The sequence below is a fragment of the Schistocerca serialis genome, chromosome 2 (assembly GCF_023864345.2).
Source record: "Schistocerca serialis cubense isolate TAMUIC-IGC-003099 chromosome 2, iqSchSeri2.2, whole genome shotgun sequence".
Lineage (NCBI taxonomy): Eukaryota > Metazoa > Arthropoda > Insecta > Orthoptera > Acrididae > Schistocerca > Schistocerca serialis.
In genome coordinates this window covers 13,589,394-13,609,991 of record NC_064639.1, presented here as the reverse complement: position 1 = coordinate 13,609,991, position 20,598 = coordinate 13,589,394, and the positions used below count along the sequence as shown (strand labels likewise).

Sequence of the window (20,598 nt, the reverse complement as noted above, 5' to 3'; positions counted from 1 at the left end):
TTGGAAGTACAGTACATACAGTATTGTTCTATGCAGCACAACGTAGCCCTGTCGAAACCGACAATTAGAGTGCGCCGCCTAACACTTTCCACTTGTTGTCGGTACATCAAAGCTGAGTGTTTAACAGTGAATGTACAACACCCTGTTGTGTTGCCACGTGGGCTTGGGTAGAACAGAGGAAATGGCATAGATGTATCGAATGCTTTCATTTGATGGCTGCCACAGCCTGGTTTCAAAAATCAAAAGTTTGTCTAGTGCATCTCGAGTGTTGTCAAGTTGTGCATCTGTGTGTTTCTGATTTGAGGTTTTGTGCTCCCACTATGTGCCTTAAAGTGTCCAGAGATAAAAGGGGCCAAAAACCATAAAGGACTCAGTCGAGTGTCTGTAAAAAGAACACTGAATGTGACTACGGGCACGAAACATAAAATGAATGTGATCTTGTTGGAAAAAGAGCTTCACACTTTGCAGAGAATTGATGCTGGTGAGCCACCCACAAAAGTTGCTGCAGAGTAGGAGTACAATTACTGATCGGAAGACAAATCGATCAGGAATTGAAAAATTTTGTTCCATCCAAGCATTGGGCAGTGCAGTGAAATCTTGAAAAACAATGAGAAAAGGTGCACATCCTCAGTTAGAAGAGGCATTATTTTTGTGGCACGAATAAATAAGAGCCAAAGGTGTGTCAGTTTCAGGTCCTCTAATTTGTCAAAATGAGCTAATGAGCTGATAGAAGGAAAGAAGCAAGAATTCCTCGGAAGTAATGGCCGGCAGGATCGTTTCAAGAAGCAGCATGGCATCCATGAAATTGCCATCAGTGCCAAATCATTATCTGGGGATGAAGCTGCTATGCTGATTTTAAGAAGAAACTGCACACAATCATTGACAAAGGAGGTTATACTGGCAATCAACTTTACAAATGTGATGAAACTGGGTTGAATTACAAAATGCTGCCAACGAAAACCCTTGCCTCTAAAGAAGAAGAAATGGCTTCCGGATACAAAAAAATCAAAGAAAGATTTACTGTCCTTGCTTGCAGTAATGCCACTGACAATCATAAACTGTGTCTTACTTTAATTGGCAAATCCAAAACACCAAGAGCATTTAGACACCAACCAACCAGCTTTGCCACTGAGGTACACGAATCAGTCTTATGGCATGTATGAACAGTGCCATCTTCAGAGAGTGGTTCCAGGCAGAGTTTGTTCCAGGTGTAGTAAATTACATGGAAGGAAAAGGACTTCCTTGAAAAGCGCTACTTCTTGTGGACAATGCTCCTTCTCACCCAGGTGATCTGCAAGATGGGGATATCAAAGTTGTATTTCTCCCACAAAATGTCACATCTCTATGTCAACCGATGGACCAAGGTATTCTTGAGGCGATGGAAAAACATTACAGACACAAGATGCTGGAATACTTAATAGATGTGATTGATGCTGCAGATGATTTTGTGGAAGCTCTTAAAAAAATCGATGTTTTAAGTGTCATTCATTGATTGCTGAAGCTTGGAATCTAATTCCTCCAGTTCCTCTTGTTAGGTCTTGGAAAAAACTCTTAGATCGTAAGGCAACCTAAGTGGTGAGAAGGAGGAGGCAACACCGAAACTCAAGCTGACATAATTTTGGTGAATTTACGGGAGAAGCTGGTTGTAAAGACACACACTTCGAAGACATTGAAGAGTGGATAGAAAATGGCATTTTTTCATGTGACTGAGGATGAAATCGTCCAAATTGTGACCGATCATAAAGCGTTAGAAGACTATGTTTCTGATGATGAATCAGAGAAAAATATTCCTCACACATTCTGTTATGAAGTGATCCAAACTGCCCTGGAGTACATCAGCCAACAGGAGGAGACGATTTATCCTGAAATAGTTTGATTTCAACGTTGGAGATGTATTGTTGCAGCAATAGTTTCTCAAGCAAAAAAACAAAAGAAAAAAAGACATTCATGACTTCGTTACCAAAAAATAAACTCTAATGAAGCATCCTAGAACTTCTATGTCCATAACTTAAAAAGTTTTTTTTTTTTTTTTTTTTTACTTTTCTTGAAAGTTCCTCTGGACAGACTTTTCGTTCCTTTGAGTAATCTCTAGATTTGTTTCATAATTTTGTTCAGTAGTTTATTTTTTATTCAAAAGAGTAGGTAATAAAATTAAAACTCCTGTTTTTTCCTGCTGCCAAATAAGGGAGATTTTTTTCTGTAAGAATGCAAAATAAACGAGCTTTGTTATACAGCATTTAAAAACTTTGAGTTTTCAATCATAGTTTGGTGCCTTTTTAACATGTCAACACAATTTTTTCAGTAAAAAAGTGCAGGGTTATTTGCAACCATATCAGTAACGTTTTACATACCCTACGCACGTTTTACGATCGTATTTTGCAATATTGACGCAATTTGGAGTGTTCGCATGTGAAAACAGGGAGACTTTGATTTATCTGGAATTTTCGTTATCGGAACCAGCCACCGTCCTGATCATTTCGGATAAACAGGAGTTCACTGTAATAGACTCCTTGCAACATGCTGTGTCATACAGCTAGGAGCAGCCAGACTATGGAATTGCCGTCCTGTGCATAGGCTGCCATTAACACCCAAGCAAATGACTGCATGTGAAGTGGTGCCATGATCAAGAAGTACGGACTGCTAATGAATGGCGTCACATTATGTTCACTGATGAGTCCCAGTCCTGCACTGCTCCAAATGACTATCGTGGAGAAGTTTGACAGTGACCCGGGGAGATGGGGAGAGGTCCCATTCTTCCACTTTTTTGGGGGGGGGGGGTCACAAAGGAGTCCCATGGTGTGGGGAGCCATTGGGTATGACTTCAGGTCATGGCTTGTAATGGCCGAGGGAACTCTAATGGTACAACAGTGTGTAATAGTATTGTGGTGCTATTTTTCAACAGGCCACTGCTTGTCCACATGTAGTATGTGTCTCTTTAAATTGTCTGTGTGATGTTGATATACTCCTGTGGCCAGCAAAATCCCCATATCTGTCCCCGATAGAACATTATGGGACTAACATGGACGTCAACTCCATCCCACTGCCTGTATCCATGATTGCAATGTCCAGTTACAACAGTTGTGGATAACCTTTCTCAGGAGGGTATGCAGCAGCTTTACGACATCCTTACGCACTGTCCAGGCCAGACAGGGTGCATTGCTGTATTGATAAGTGGGCTCAAACTGATAAGTTCTGTGTAGATTTGACTCTGTTTTGTTATCACTGAAATAACATCACATACCCTCTAAATTAGCTACGTTTCAATTTGTTTTCTCCCCATCTTCTGAGTGTCTCACTTTTTTTCAAGCAGTGTAATTTAAGACAGACATAAGAATATGAAAATGGGATGGCATATCACATTGCTATTCAACTATGCCCCTAAGAAAATTTGTAAGATAATGGAGAAGAGCAGGTGCACTATTACACTGACTAGAACGTAAACTTAAAGATAGAATTATATTGTGTAATCTACACCGATGACATAATACTAATTGACAAAAACATCACTGATGTGCTAAAGCAATTTGAAATATTAAGGGAGCAAGCTAGGAAAATTGGACTACTAATTTCACCTGGAGAAAAAATTATTGACTGATACCAAAATGGCACTGGGTGAACTTATATAGGCAATGACATAGTATTCGGTCTTAAATAGTTTAAATAATTTGGTGAAAAAGACCACTGAACATCATAATGAAAAGAAGGCCATAGAATCCAGACTTCAGAAAGTACAAACTGTCTCTCAGTTAACTAAAAGTATTTTTCCTGGAACTCTAAAATCTAACATTGTACAACAGTGATCAAATTAGTATTTCTTTATGCATGGGAGAGACTCTTTGTCCAACACAAGACATGAAAACAGCAAACTGAATTAGAAGAATGTAAAATTGTAGTAAAAACCTTAGGTCCAAGAATAAAGGATGGGATACATCACACTGAACCCAGTGTGAAATCTCCAGGTAAATTCCTAAAAGCTCTTGTTACAATGTGTCTCCAAGGAATCCAACTTGTGGGACATACAGAAAGAATGTATCCAAACAGGCAGCTCATTGGATTCCCACATACTTGAAAAATAAGATCCTACTGATGAAAACAAACAGGAAGAGACCTTAAGAAATTGGAATCACCACATTTACAGTATTCTGATGTAGTGATGAGTCACACAAAGTGCAGTTTCGCAGTAGCTTGATCGATGCTTGTACTTGTGTATGTAGTATATGCAAGTGTGTACAGCGTCTCTTCTGGTGTACTCATGATATGCTAATTTAGTGGCCGCGCAGTAAACCGGATCCCTACTCAGTTCCAGTGTGCTGTGCTAATTATTCTTCTTCACTTGACATTTATGCTTGGAGCTGCAAGAGAGGTCATTTTCCAGATAATGCCACAAAAACAACAAATTCTCAGATATCAGTTTAACTTACACTCTTCAACATCATAGACAACATTTCACATTAATATGTTGCAGAACACTAGATTAGTGTTAAAATTGCCAGAGTAAACATTGTTCTCCATGTGACAGATTGTCACCCGATGTCCAAAATCGATAAATTTTATATCTCTGCACAGAGAAGCAGCTGGTTGCTCATTGTCATCTGTGGTGCTAATCAATGGGTCGAGCTCGTTGCTGGCACAGCGCCACCACAGAGTAAGTGGCCCCTCATCCCAGCAGGTGGCGATGTTTTAACACCCGTATAGCTCCCCAGACTTACCACGTCTGTGGGTAACTCCGTCTCTGCACAGAACTTCCCACATTTCCCACACAGTGGGCCCTCGTGTCTTTTACACACAATAAATCTTCAAACTTATTTCATTGGCTAAGTTAAATTTCGAGTGTGACATGCTATTTCGTAAAAAATAGCAAACGGTAGACATGGATGTTATTGTGACTCTTTCCTAAGGCAACATTTGTGTATTACACTTGTAGAAGTGCACTGCAACATAAAACAGTAGACCGTAAGTTCAAACAATGGAAACTCCAGGTTGGAATATCAGCAGTGTAGGAAAAGATAGAGTGCTAATTACCATAAAGATGGCACGTTAAAATGCAGACAGGCACAGTTAAGACACTTACACATAAGCTTTTGGTCACAACCTTCATCAGAAAAAGAAATAGAAATACACACCATTCATTCACACAAGCAAGCACACCTCACACACACATGACCGCCAACTCCGACAGCTCAGACCAGAATGCTAGTCTGTAAGTTTGCTACACAATAAAATAATTATTCTGAGCTACAAGAAAAATGGATTCAAAGAACTAAACTGCTTGAAGAAAAAAAAGGGAAGCTCCCTGAAGCAACGTAGTTTCTCGAGTGTGCATACCAGTGGTAAATTATGAGAGTCGCAACTCTCTGAAATGGATACAAAGGCCACCGGATTGCATTAGCTTTGTTTGTGTCTCGGATTGTTACCAAGAATGGTAGGAGCTATAAGAGATGTGAAGAGTGTAAGATGTTGAGTGATCCCTGTGAAGGATACAGATGCCCTGTACTTCTGTGAGACAGCATTATCAGCACGTAACAAAATTCGAAGGGGCCTAGTTGTGTGTCTCCATTTGCCAGGCTGATTGAATTATGCAATATGCAGATTTGTGAGACATTCAGATGTGGTAGTGGCCCCATGTTGGACTGCTTGGGAACGTAAGGGCGGTGTGCTTGTCAGGAAGCTTCCAGTTTACCGTGTCTGACGAGCCCATGGGAGAATTGCTGTAATGTACACCGAGCACATAGTAACACTTTCACACCTGCACCTGTCATGTGATCAGCAGTGAGTCACATTCTGCAAGACCCGCGATGACAGTTGTCAGTGAGTATGACAACGACATAGGGAGAGGGCGTATGGGGCAGCATCGGATATGACTTCAGGTCACTCTGACAGCACAGCAGTATGTCATGGACATCCTACATCCTCATTTGCTACCTCCATGTCCAACGGAGTTACAAGAGACAGAGCAGTGAAAACATATCCAGTTGTTGACTCACAAAACGGTTTTGAGCTGTGACGCATGTAGTCTTAAGCGAATCATTCATACAAAAAGAAAAGAAGAAGAAGCTAAAGTCAGAATGTGAAAAAATTGGAGAATGGAATAGATATTTGAAGACTTCACACTTGAAACTCCCAGTTTTCCTATTGTGAAAGTGCCTTTGTGACCATATGCATTTCACTGACGATAAACTTTTTTTTTCCCCCTGGGTCTTGGCTCCATATTTTTTCATCCAGTTGAGTCAGAATACTTGCATAGTATTTGTGAGGTATTGTTTCAGTCTTGCAAGCTAATCTAAAATACAAATCCCTTTTGCATCCTAGAAAACAATGACCACTCTTTCTCTCCGATGAAGTCACCTTGGCTATATTTGTGCAACTGCTGTTTCATTTCATCCACGGGAACAGATTGGTGCATAGAATCAGTTGTGTGTCAGATTGTCCCAAATTGTTTTTCACATTAGGTTGTAGTCAGGCTTCAACAGACATGCCACTCACTTTCTGGTATGGCCACAGCATCAAATGTTTTGCACATCTTTTTAATTACTGATCTTGCAATATCACACTGTGTTCTTTCTCAGCTTTTTCATATTTGATTGTAATTCTAGGAAGTAGTTCATGAGTCACCTTACAGAGACATATGCCACATATGAATTCAGCCACCCATTCCTTAACTGTTGACTATGAAGGAACTCCCCCCATGAACCATGGACCTTACCGTTGGTGGGGAGGCTTGCGTGCCTCAGCGATACAGATGGCCGTACCGTAGGTGCAACCACAACGGAGGGGTATCTGTTGAGAGGCCAGACAAACATGTGGTTCCTGAAGAGGGGCAGCAGCCTTTTCAGTAGTTGCAGGGGCAACAGTCTGGATGATTGACTGATCTGGCCTTGTAACATTAACCAAAACGGCCTTGCTGTGCTGGTACTGCGAACGGCTGAAAGCAAGGGGAAACTACAGCCGTAATTTTTCCCGAGTACATGCAGCTCTACAACTTGACTAGAAGAAGAGATCGGTTGGTAGGACATGTTTTGAGGCATCAAGGGATCACAAATTTAGCATTGGAGGGCAGCGTGGAGGGTAAAAATCGTAGAGGGAGACCAAGAGATGAATACACTAAGCAGATTCAGAAGGATGTAGGTTGCAGTAGGTACTGGGAGATGAAGAAGCTTACACAGGATAGAGTAGCATGGAGAGCTGCATCAAACCAGTCTCAGGACTGAAGACCACAACAACAACAACATGAAGGAACTGACTCCTAATAAGTAAGATGATGCCTGTAGAAAAGTACAACAAAACAGTAATCTCAAAAAAGGACAGGATAGACAGTACATTCTGTAGGACATATTAAAAGTGATTGGTAAAAGAGACTTGGTGTGTTAAATGCAGCTTTTGATTACATGATAATTGAATTGGATAGATAAACAATCGACTCGCTAAGTGGCGGCAGAACACACACATAAAAGAAGATTATAATTAGGCAAGCTTTCAGAGCCAGTAGCTCATTCTTCAGGCAGAAGGGTTGAAGTGGAAGGAAGAGGGGTGAAGGATAGGTCTAGGAAAAAGGGTAGATTTTGAGAAAGTTACCCATAACTGCTGATCAGGGAGAACTTTCCAGATGGGATGAGAAGGAAAGACTGATTCCACATCTACATACATACTCCACTAGCCACCATATGGTGCATGGCAGAAGGTACACTGTCTCACTACAATAGTCTGAATAAAATTAGTTGATAGTTGACATCAATCACTTGCTGCAACAATGTTGCCACATTGGCTACCAGCAACCGTTTGGTTACAGGTGAGAACAAACAAGCGGCTCACTTCACAAATTATGTTAAACGTTTAACACAGAGCAATTTTTCTAGTGGCTGGTGCAAGGTATGTCAGAAATGTTGGATACTCTGTCGACTATTGATTTAATGTGATCAGTGACTGAACTGGGGCAGACGACCCGTTTTGTATCCCTGACTGTAAACTTGTGTCCTAACCCAGCCGAGAAAATTGTGGTCAACAGTCTGCAGCAGTACTAATATCATGATCGCTTTGTTCATGGCGATTAAAGCTAATGCTTAAGGGTAAACTCAAGACAACAAAAACTCAATTTCAGGGCTGAAAGCAAATTGAAATTTCTCCATGTGATTTGTTACCTGTAACTATCCTTATTCTAGCTGCACATGCTGCCATGTTAGAAAACAGTGAACAGTCCATGTGGGCACTTGTTCGTGGATTATAGATGACTGAGGCAGATTCCAAATGAAGAAATAATGACAGGAAGAAAAATAAGACCAAATAGAACAGTCAAAACAATGATGAAAAATGATGCAGCAAAGTATTAAAAATAAAAAAATACATTTAAACCAATTAATTGAATGAAAATAATAATCACACTCTTTTGGTTGGATTTAGAAATAAAAATTTTGCTACATTGATGAGATTCAAACCTACGACATGTTACACATTAGATTAATCTGCCAACCATTGTGCTATGCCACAGCACTGCATGAAGTATTTATATATGTGAATGTAGTGACCCAGTTGCAACTATGAATTGCAACCTTAAAAATTTCAGTTTCACACAGTGTAGTGAAAAGCTTATCTAATGTAAGATGATCTCTGTGAATATGATAACTATATGTATGATACTGAATTACACCTTGTGCTGAGTTATTCGGTAGTGTTTGGTTAGTGCTATGAATGAAATGAGTGTCTTTCATTAGCATTGTTAATGTGTGTTGTTTTTGGTGTAGCTATCGCGTGTCATGAAATACATAATAAAAGTGTCGGGCTCGTAATTCGGGATACAAATACATCAAGAAAGAATGCTGAACCAGGAATTGGAAGTGACTGGCCAATTCTGGTGGAGTTTGGCAACAGCAGACAGTTCAAGTGTGACGCTGACTACTCTTATTGGCATTTGAAGTGCCAACTATCAAGTAATTTTATTTCAACTGTAGTCAGTTCCTTTCCCATTCCATCTGCCAATCGAGTGAGGAAAAAGTGAATGTCTATATGCCTCTCTATGAGTCCTAATTTGTCGTCTCTTATCTTCGTGGTCCTTACACATAATGTATGTTGGTGCAAACAGAATTGTTCTGCAGTCAGCACAGTGTTCCTCAAAATCCCTCCAGGGATTCCCATTTTAGTTCCAGAAACATCTCCATAATACTTGTATGTTGTTGTTTCAACCTACTGTTAACAAATCTAGTATCCTGCCTCTGAATTACCTCAATGTCTGCTTTAATTCGACCCCTTGTGGATCCCAGACACTAGCATCCTATATGTGATGTCCATCACAGCTGAGCCACACTGTAGTAAAATCCACCCAACAAATGAAAGATGATTATTCGCCCTCCCTACCATGACCCTCACAAGTTTGTTCCATTTCATATCACATTGCAACGTTATGTCCAGATATTGAAACAATGTGACTTCTTTCATGACACTACTAATGCTGGATTCTGGCATTATGGATTAGTTTTTCCAACTCATCTGCAGTAACTTATATTTTTCTACATTTAGGGTTGGCTGTCATTTATCACACCAACTGGGAACTTTGCCCAAGTCATCTTTTATCCTCCTAAATCACTCAACGATGACACCTTCCATACACCACAACATCATCAGCAAACAACCACAGATTACTGTCCACTTTGTCCATCAGATCAGTTATGCACATAGAAAATATGAGTAATAGCGCTCCTATCACACATCCCTGGAATGATCCTAATGATACCCTAGTCACTGATGGACACTCACCGTCAGGATAATGTAGTGGGTTCTATTACTTCAGAAGTCCTTGAGCCACTCACATGTCTGGGAACCTATTCCATGTGCTTGTACCTTTGTTAAAAGTCTGCAGTGAGGCACTATGTCAAATGCTTCTCGGAAATCAAGAAATATGGAATCTGGGTTTGTGAATTTTGTGATGACAAAGTTAGAGGAGTAAGGCATCTGCATTAAATTTTGCGTGAAGCTCAAGAAAACCTTTACACAGACACACCAAATGATGCAGTGAGCCTATAGCGATGAGTGCTTAAGCCATACTTAGTGTTATGTATTATTCACACGTTTTAAAATGGCTTTACAAAAGTCAAAAATGTTCCTTGTTCAGGACTCTCTTAGATGTCCCCTGATGACACTTGTGACAGGAACGTCAAAGAAATTGTGTGTGGCAGTCGAAGATTCACTGTCTGAGAGATTGTAGAAGAATGTAACATTTCAATTGGATCATGTTATGAAATGACACAGCATCTTGAAATGCATTGTGTTGCCGCCAAGTTCATTCCACGGCTCATGAGTCAAGACCAAAAAAACTTTTTGGATCTCACAAATGAGAATGAGATGTTCCTTGCGAGAATAGTATGACCCCTGCAGACTTCTTTTTATTTCCAAAGTTGAAAAGGATGAAGTTTTGCAATGGTAGATGAGATAAAAGAAAATTCGCAGACGGCACTTTATGCGACCCAGCAAGAGGTGTGTCAAGACTGCTCCTGGAAGTGGAAATGATATTGGGAGCAGTGTATCAATTGTGGAGGAGAGTATTTCGAAGGAGACAGTCCATAGTAATTAAAAGATAAGCATAGAAAATTTTGTGGACAAAGTTCTGGAATTTTTTGAACAGACTTTGTATGACAAAAGGGCATGCTGAGTTGCCCATGAGCGATGCTTTGTACTGATTTGTGGACATAAACTTATTGGTCTCTATGAAACTGATTAGATTCAAACCCAGAATATGTTCAAGAATTCTGCAGCAAACTGATGTTACGGGTATCGGTCTGTAATTTCGCGGGTCTGTTCTTTCGCCCTTCGTATATACAGGAGACGCCTCTGTATTTTTTTCCCCAGTTGCTTAGGTCTTTCTTCTGGGTGAGAGATTCACAATAAATACAAGCTAAGTAAGGGTCCAGTGCCATATAGCACTCTTTGTAAAACCAAATTGAGATTCCATCTGCAACTGGCGACTTATTTGTTTTTAATTATTTCAGGCGTCAGGGATGCTTATGAGGGTGGTTTGAAAAGTTCTTGAAACAGAATAGAAAAAAAGTACTTATGTCACTGAAACTTTTTTGTTTTTCAGTGTACCCTGCTTGTAGAATAATTCACTTGGTCCAACAGTGTTCCAATACCTTGATCCCATCTCGACAATGATTTTCCTCCAGGCCTATAAAATAGTTGTCAACTCAGGCTATCAATTCTTCATTTAAGTGAATCTTCATCCACAAAGAAAAATTTTCAGTTTAGGGAAGAGGCACGTGTGGCAACAATTCATACCTTAGTTTGTGTAATTTTACCATGGCGATGGTACATGCATGCGAGCGTGCATTTGCTTGATGCTAGATGACTTTCTTCCTTATTAAACCTGGCCTTTTTCGCATATCATTTGTTGCAATTTGTCCAGAAGGTTAGCATAGTATTCTCCAGTAATTGTTTGCCCAGTGGGGAGATAATGTACAAACAGAATCCCCTTCTCATCCCAGAACACTGATGCCATGCTCTTCCCCGCTGAAGGAATTTGGTGGCGCATGCCAGAACACTGTCGCCATGTCCTTCCCCGCTGAAGGAGTTTGGCGGTGGAGATTCAGCATGTTTCCACTGCCTTGATTGTTGCTTTGTCTCTGGGGTATAGTAGTAAACCAAAGTTTCCTTGTGGTCACAAACCAGCACAAAAGATCTTGTTTGTTTCTCCTAAAACAGGCCAAACATTGTTGTGATATGTCCATTCTAATGCGTTTTTGACACAGCGTCAAGAGTCGCGGCACCCATCTTGTGAATACCTTTCAGATGACATCTGGCAAGCGTGAGCAATTTCATGCACTCTAAATTGGTGATCCTCCTTGATCATTATGCGCACTTTTGCAATGATTTCTAGAGTAGTGACACATCTTGGCTGACCTATTCATGGATGTTCATCATCTAAGCTCTCCTGACCAAATTTAAATTCATTTATCCACTTGGCAACAGTTGAAGACAAAGGAGCAGAGTCCCCTGGTGTATTCTGGAAATCGACATGAATGTCCTTCGCTTTCATACCTCTCTTTATGAAGTATTTAATCACTGCTTGGATCTCGACCCGACCCCCCCGTCCCGTACCGTCGCGTCTTTGCAGATCACTGCACAGGAACAACAACAGAGCCGTGTCACTGCCACAGCTCTCTTCCAAGAGCACTGACATGGCACGGGTTTACAGGCAACAGTCCAACGCATATCATGTGAACAACTTGTGCTAGCGCTGGCCTCTTGTGGTGATTGTTGTTAGGTGTCTTTGTGCTATTGTCAAATGACGGTATGTTTATATGACTCTCTTGCATGAATGATTTCTTAAATGCAAAATTTAAAACATTTATCTCCTACTGCCACACCAGACTGGTCAAGTGACTTGATGGAAACCTTTGACTCACTTAGTGATTTTACATAGGACAATAATTTCCCCTGCTTCTCAGCCAGATCTTTTGCTGAGGTATGGCAGTGGTAGTAACCTTTCCTTGTTGCCATTTGGCATTCTCTTTTGAACCAAGAGTGCAGTAGCTTTTCCTTCCTCAGTAATTTCCAAATTTCATTGTTAAACCGCAGTGGCTCTTTTGCATCCTTAATTTGTTTACTAGGTACAGACTAGTTGAGAGTGCAATTCACGATCTGTTTAAGCTTTGACCATAATCTCTCTACATCCATCTTAATGGAACTAAGTGATGTCAGTTCTGTCTAAGTAAGATGCTAACATCTGCTTATCTGCTCTTTCTGGCATGAACATTTTCCTAGCCTTCTTGACTGATTTATTAATTTTTGAAACCTTAGTTGTTATGATGTTATCATGATTATTAATCCCCATCTCTATGCTGAAGTCATTGATGATATCTGGCCTGTTTGTAACTACAAGGTCTAAGATATTTCCATTGCATGTGGTGTGCCAAACTAGGTGCTCAAGACAATTTTCGAAAACCACATTCAAAGGTGCTTCACAAGATTGACTGCACCCTCTGCAATGAAGCCATAGGCTACCATCTATACTCAGTAGGCTAAATTCACCTACAACTAGTATTGCATGATCTAGGTATTTACATGCTACTGTATGTAGACTTTCTGTGAATGGCTCCAAAACTGTCATAGCAGAACTGGGTGGCTGATTATCCATTAATTAACGTGATTTCACATAGACTTGTTATACGCAACCAGATAACTTCACTGTCACAATCAGCTTTGACCTCAATAGAGACAATGGACACTCCCTCTCCTACAGTGTCTAACCTGCCTTTCTGATATATATTCCATTAATCACTAAATATGTCAGATCTTTCTACTCTCAGTTTCAGCCAGCTCTCAGTCTCTGAGAATAATTTGAGTGCGATACTTTCCTGGATGGCAGTAAATTCGGAAACTGTGTTACAAGTACTTTGACAACTGATAAAATTTTGACAACCTACACTGGAGTGAATTCAAAAGATAAACCTCAACCAACATTGAATGTATCTTGGTGATAAAGAGCCCAAATAAATAAATTGATGATTTTATTCCATTTCATCTGATTGAATGAAACACACACAGCATAACTACTCAGCAAACAACTATAGTGCTGATTACATTTACTATCATACATGTAGCACTCTGAGAACATTTCACCTTGTCATAGTAGTCCTGTGTTTTGGAACTAGGCAGTGCTTCATTTCACAAAGCGAAAGGAATAGCTTGTGTAAAAAACAAAAGAAGGGGAAATAGTGGTTGCTGGTGTTTTTAACACTATCATTCAATTTAGTTCCTATTGTGAACTTTGCAGCTAGGATATGTAAATGCTCTGAGACTGCTATTGATAATATCTTTATGAACAAATCTAGGGGAAAAACATCATATCACAAAACCAATAGTAAATGGACTATCTGATCACGACATGCAGCATCTTGTGTTAAATGTTGAAACTTGTCAGGATAAAAAAATATTAAATCTGAGTACAGGAGGATAATGAATAAGCCAGAAATTGAGGAATCCAGGAAATTGCTCAAAGACATGAACTGGAGAGATATTTACCTGACTCAAATGGAAAATACAAAGCATTTATTAATAAAGTTACCTCCTCTTTTGAAAATTGTTTTCCCCTAAAGGTAACTCAGATCACACAGAAGTCAAAAGATAAACCATGGATTACACAAGGAATAAAGATATCATGTGGGGCAAAAAGGAGACTGTATCTACTATCTAGGAACATTTGTGATATTAGAATTGTAATGCATTACAAAGAATACTGCAAAATATTGAATCAAGTAATCCAGAAATCGAAGTAGCTTTATTAAGAGAAAAAGATAATTGTATCGGGCAACAAAATAAGAACTGTATGGGATATAGTGAAGACAGAGAGAAGTGGGGCCAAAAAGGAAGTGGAACAGATAGCTCTAAAAGTAAATGAGACTTTGGTAACAAGTGCATGTAGTGTTGTAAATCTCTTAAGCAAGACTTAATTTTTGTTACTGACGGCTCGGGGTTATCAGGTTCGGTGAATGGTGCAATGGAGTATCTGGGACCAGTCTTTGAAGAACATCGTGTAGAACCTATTCGAGGAACTTTGAATTCCAACCATTGCTTCTCAGTATACTTACTCCTTAATGAAATTTGTTGCAAGTTATATATCTATATTTCCAACAAATAGCTCAATACATATTATCAATACTAGGAATAAGAAAAATCTACATAAAGACCTAAAATCACTTATGTTGGTCCAAAAGGGGGTCCAATATTCAGGAACACACATTTTCAATAAATTACCAGCAACCATTAAAAACTTGGTTTCAGATAAAGCACAGTTTAAACAGAGTTTGAATGACTTTTTGATAGGCAATGCCTTCTACTGTATAGATGAATATCCTAACAGAGACTGTTAGGCCAGCTTAAGTAAAAATATGTTAGATTTAAGTTTTGACAGCACTTGGTTGCAACAGTCAATATTAGGTATTTTGTGTATGATAAATTTATTAATAGTGCATAACAATGTTTCATTCTGACAGCGTATTAATTCTGTAAATATTAGCTTTTCCAGTTTATTGTATTGTATTCACCTATTTTGACAATCTCGTGACAAATGATCAGGGTAGTATACATTATATTAAAATGTTTTGTGTTATACATTCTGACATGTTCCACATCCTCGAGAATCATCTCATTTTTTCGGTGTATGTAATGAAAACTGAATCAAATCAAATCCAATCACCATCTCTCGTCATGTAATAACTTCACTTCTTCTTCTTCCCTTGTCGTCTCCTGTTTTTCCAGTACTCGTCCATCTCCTCCTCATGTTTTTCCCCCTTTATTCTATTCGTGTTGTTCTCAATCCCCTATTTCTTCTGCATTGAAAGCCTTTTATTTTTATTTATTTATTTATTTTATCGAGGTGAGTCTCTACGGACTGCGTGGTAACAACCGACTTCACTCTAGTGTCCAGGTCTTGTTCTTGCTCCAGCTGTGACTTCCTGCCAGTATCTTCTGAGCCCCTCCAAGAAGTGCCTTTTTATGCTCTTCAGATAATGGTCCTCACTGTCTTTCGGATGTTGATGCCATGTTAAAACCTTGGCAGTTGGTCACCAATCTTCTAAATTTGTTCCTTTCAGGAATTTCTCTCTGAGATACCAATCTGCTTAAGATCTTTTTCACATTCTTTGAACCATCTCAGCCTCGTTTTCTTAGATAGGATGAAACTCCATATTCTTTTTGTTAGTCGATCACCGTCCATTTTCATGAGATGACCATAAAACAACAATCATTTCTTCGTAATGGATGCTGTGATAGGTTCTGTCTTGCTGCACGAGTCCTCATTTGCTCTCATTCGCCATTGTCCATCGACCCATCTATTACCTTAGGATTTTCCTTAATATCCTACACTCACGCTTTTCCAGCCGCTCAGCTTGACCTTGTCTATTCGTCGTAAAAGTTTTGGATTCTTATAAGCCCTCAGGTTTTACAACTGTATTATAATGTTGGAACTTGGCCCATATACTCATAGACTTTTTGTTATAAGTATTCTTTGTCAGTCGGTATGCTTGGTCTAACTTCCTCATCCCAACAATTGCTTCTTCTCTTAATCCATTCTCCTGGTGGATGTCTTCACCGATATACCTGAAATTCTTAACTCATCCGATTTTTTCCAGGTTGGTTATCATCCATTCAGGTCCATCACAGATCTTCGTCATATATTTTGTCTTTTGAATAGAGATCTGGAGTCTAACTTTTTTCAGCAATTTCTGACAGCCTATTTATCTTGTTGACTGCTGACTCTATGTTGTTAGCAAAAATGGCCAGGTCAGCCGCAAAATCTAAGCAGTCAATGCACACCCCTTTGTTCTTAGGACCAAGTCTGAACCACTCTTCATTTGTTTCTCCTTGGGCTAATAACTTTCTCCACTCTTGAATGACCTTTTCCAAGACACAATTGAAAAGGAGAGGGATAGTCCATCTCCTCGTCTTATGTCTGTTCTGATTGTAAAGGGTTCAGATACCTCACCCATAAATTTAATTTTTGACACTGTGTTAGTAAGAGTTTGTTTGATCAGCTTTCTTGATGTATTATCCACCCCAAACTTTTCCAAAATATTCATTAATGCCTGTCAGTCGATGGAGTCATATACTTTCTAAAAATCAACAAACATGACATAGTTATTTTTCCAATTTTTTTTGTACCTGATGATGTTCTTCAGGTTAAAGATCTGTTCTGCGCAAGAATCGCCCTTTGGGAAACCAGCTTGATAGTCCCCAATCAGTTGGTTACAATGATCTTCTATTCTATTCTGTATCACTTTGGAGAGAATCTTATATGGAACAGATACTAATGAGGTACCCTTATAGTTATTGACATTCTATTTATCACCTTTTTTGTGTATACGATGGATTAAAGCTGATTGCCATTCAGTTGGTATCATCCCAGCTCTCCAGATCTCCTCAAAAAGTTGGACTAGTATATCTAGAGTTTCATTATTTGCCAGCTTCAGTAGTTCCACCACTATTGAATCCTCTCCAGCTGCCTTATTATTCTTAAAGTTGTTGATGATCTCTTTGGTCTCCTCTTTACTAGATGGAGATGAGGGGTAGTTTGTGGATTGGGGCACATACAGGGAATCTTTCTTTCGGTTCATCACAATTAAGTAGGTTTTCAAAGTAACGAGACATTATCTTGCAGTTCTCTTTGTTGGTCATTCCGAGTGTGGTGTGCATACTGTAAGACCTTCAGTACACACACCATTAGATTATTTGACTTGTTGCTCTAATGAAGTAAGCGAGTGTCAGCAATATGTCTCATGGTCTTATCATGGCATGTTTATCTTCTGTCATTAGGTCAGACGATAGAAATGCCACTTGCACGCTTCGAGTAGCAGATTGACGGTGACCAACTTTAAACAGAACTTGATTAATTTTCCCACACATTTATTAAAATAATAACAAATATAAAAATTACTTAACTTGGTTCTGGATGTTATTTAGAATTGACAATCTGAAGTTCCTTTGGTATTGATACATTAATCTTATTCTCACATATATCTCGGATACTTGACAAAATTGTCTATACATTTATCTTCATGGCTATGTACAGGAATATGGTAATCTTATTAGGTGCAGACTGGATCTTGACTATGGACTGGCACAGACAATTGTAGAACTCATGCAGACTGGTACAGACTAATGCAGACTGGTACAGACTAATGCAGAGTGGTGCAAACAAATGCAGACTGACTGATCGAAGGTCTTTACACTCGTTATAATACCTTGCACGTTCATGTATCACTGCGCGAGTGTGATGCGCGAGGAGAAAGTGTTCTATGTTAGCAGCAATCTCATTGGCTGCGTTACATATTAATACGCGAATCGGCGGAAGCAGAATTTGGTCTGTCTCTATGGCAGCGCCATCTTGTAGTGCGGAGATGGACGAGTGTTGCGTCTGCGCTGTTGTGCTTAGCGGGGCACACTCTAGTGGGAAATTTGTGTACGCGCTGAATACGCGGAACTATGTACACAACACTGAGCTTTCCATTTTCGTCTCTAAAACAAAAACTAGGGACTTGGTATCCTTTCAAATTCGATTTGAACGTCTGATAGAAGTCTCTGACATTCTTTTTCTGGAAACGCTGATCGATCTGTTCTAACTGCTGTTTCTCATGCAGTTTCTTAGCCCTTCGTAGAGTTCTGGCTGCATATTTTTGAACTTCATGGAATACATCAAAAGCAAGTCTCCTGGTAGAGTTCCACTATTTCCATGCACTTGCTGTTTGGGCCACCACCTCACCACAAACCTCATTCCACCATGTATGATTCCTCTTTTTAGCTGTCAGGATTGTAGTATTAGCTGCTTGTTGGATCATGGAGGCAATGTCTGCCCATTTATGGGATTCAACTGTCAGTTACTGGTGGCATTGTTCCAATACGTTTTGATTGATTTTGAGCTTCGCAATATCATATTTATGAAATTTATTTCCGGTTTTCACAGTCTTATTGAGAGGGATGAAATTAATTTTGATCTTGGAGAGGTGATGATCCTTTTAAATTCAGTATTTTATCTGTAAAAAGGTTTCTTTCTATTATTTCTGATTGTTTGATGTTGTTTCTTTCTTATTTCTGTAATCCATGCTATCATTGATTCCTTCTTCCAGAACTACTCATTCAGTAGAGGTCTCTAAAAAAAGATTAATCTTCTTTTAGCCATTACTTCTGATATTTTCTCAAAATTTTTGTAGATCTCCTCATTACTTCTCATTTTCCAGCCATCTGTAGCTTGTATTGCAACCATTATTTTCTAATAATGCTCCTTTGAGGAACCTCTGTTCTGTCCAGCTTATAGTTCATCATTAGGCATCCTCATCCATGTAAACATCCTGGTCATACCACTGTGGGATAGTGTTTAAATTTGTTTTTTTTAGTTGTACATTTCTTGTTGTAAATATCCTTTGTCAAACGATTTGCTCTCTCCAGTTTGCTGACTCTTGCATCTACTGTTAATTCTTCTAGTCCATTTTGTTGTACAGTTTGTCCAATATATTTAAATTTACTTACTAATGCTATTTTACATTTTTGTTTTTCTAAGAATGTTGATGCATTGTTTGAAATTGTCATCAATGTTGTTTTTTCGGCTGAAATTTTGGGACCAGCTCTCTTTGCTATTTCTTCCAAAAGATTTCTTTTAATAACTGTCTGTCAGATTTTTTGAAAGTATATCAGAATCATCTGTAGAAGCCAGGTAGTTTACCTTAATTCCATTTGTTTTTTGTCCTAAAATTATTGGTTCAATTTTGTGATTTTTTTTCTCCAAATTCCAATAACTTTCTATTTTTTTTAGAATGTAGTGTTACAGTAAAGGTGATAAACTGTCCCCTTGTCTAACACCAGTTTTTATTTCAAATGGTTGAGATACTTCTCCCATAAATTTAGCTTCAGCCTTCCTATTTGCTAGTGTTTTGAGGATTATGTTTGCTTTAACACAAAATTCTTTGATGATTTTACCCATAATTTCTCTGCCTACCAAATCAAATGTTTTCTTGAAACCAATACATGATACTATTATTGGTTTGGTGATTAACAGTCTGTGGAGAATTATCAATTTTCTAATAAACATCTGTTCTGTGCAGGGTCTTCCCTTTCTAGAGCTCCTTGAGATTCTCCCAGTTATTTGTCTAAAGTTTCTACAACTCTGTCCAGAGAATTTTTGATAATATTTTGTATACCACTGGCAGAAGTCAGGCATCTCTGCAGTTGTTGACATTTTGTGTGTCCCCTTTTTTTCATAGCTGTGGATTAATGCTTTCAATAATCTCTTCAGCTTTCCAAATGTTCTCAAACAGCAGTTGTAGATCATTTGTGTGTTCTGACTATTTCAATAATTTTGCTGTAGTGGAGTCTTCATTTGTTGCTTTGAAGTTTTGGAATGATTTGATGACTTCATGAATTTATTGTTCTGTTAGTGGAAAATCTTCCTCCAGATGTTGTGGAACTGCTATTATATATTGCTACAATGTGCTGTTATTATTATTGTTGTTGTTGTTGTTTGGTTGCCTGTTCTTCAGCACTATCTTTCTGTTTCGTTTATCTATTTACCGCCATTTTAGCCCATTTACCGGTATTTTCAGCTTGTTCTTCACTTATTTGAGCTTTTGGTGGCTCCTCTTGAAGAGATCTTATTTCTCAGCATTTAAAATTACATCATCTGCTGCTCTTTTGCAACTTAATTTCATCATGTCCAGTCTAGTTTTTTCATTCATTTAACCATTCATCTTCCTTGACTCAAGATCCTAAATTTTCATCCTTATTTCTTGAACAGTCTCATTTCTCTTTTTACATTTTCCAGATGAAGAAACTTTTGGTCCTCAAAGCTAAGATTAGTATCAGTTTTTTTATTTGTTTCTGCCTATGGCTGCTATATCTCTTTAGTTAGAATATTTTCTCTCTTTGTATTTGATTATAGTCTAAGTCTGAATATTTTTATAAGTACATTTATTGCTGTAGCAATGAGTAAAATAAATGGTATTGCACTGCCTGTAGCATGTAGCACCATTTTGACTGTTAGTCCTCTTGCTGTACAAAAAGTAGCTTTGATGATTACTTAATGCAAGTATTTTGTAAGAGCTGTGGAATGGTTAGTATCTGTTTATATTT

The 20,598-nt window shown here is 38.8% G+C and overlaps 1 protein-coding gene across 1 annotated transcript in view; it reads left to right on the top strand.

Moving 5' to 3' along the window:
* Positions 1-20,598, top strand: part of LOC126456737 (uncharacterized) — a 198,608-nt gene that overhangs the window by 137,070 nt on the left and 40,940 nt on the right. The window lies entirely within an intron of this gene.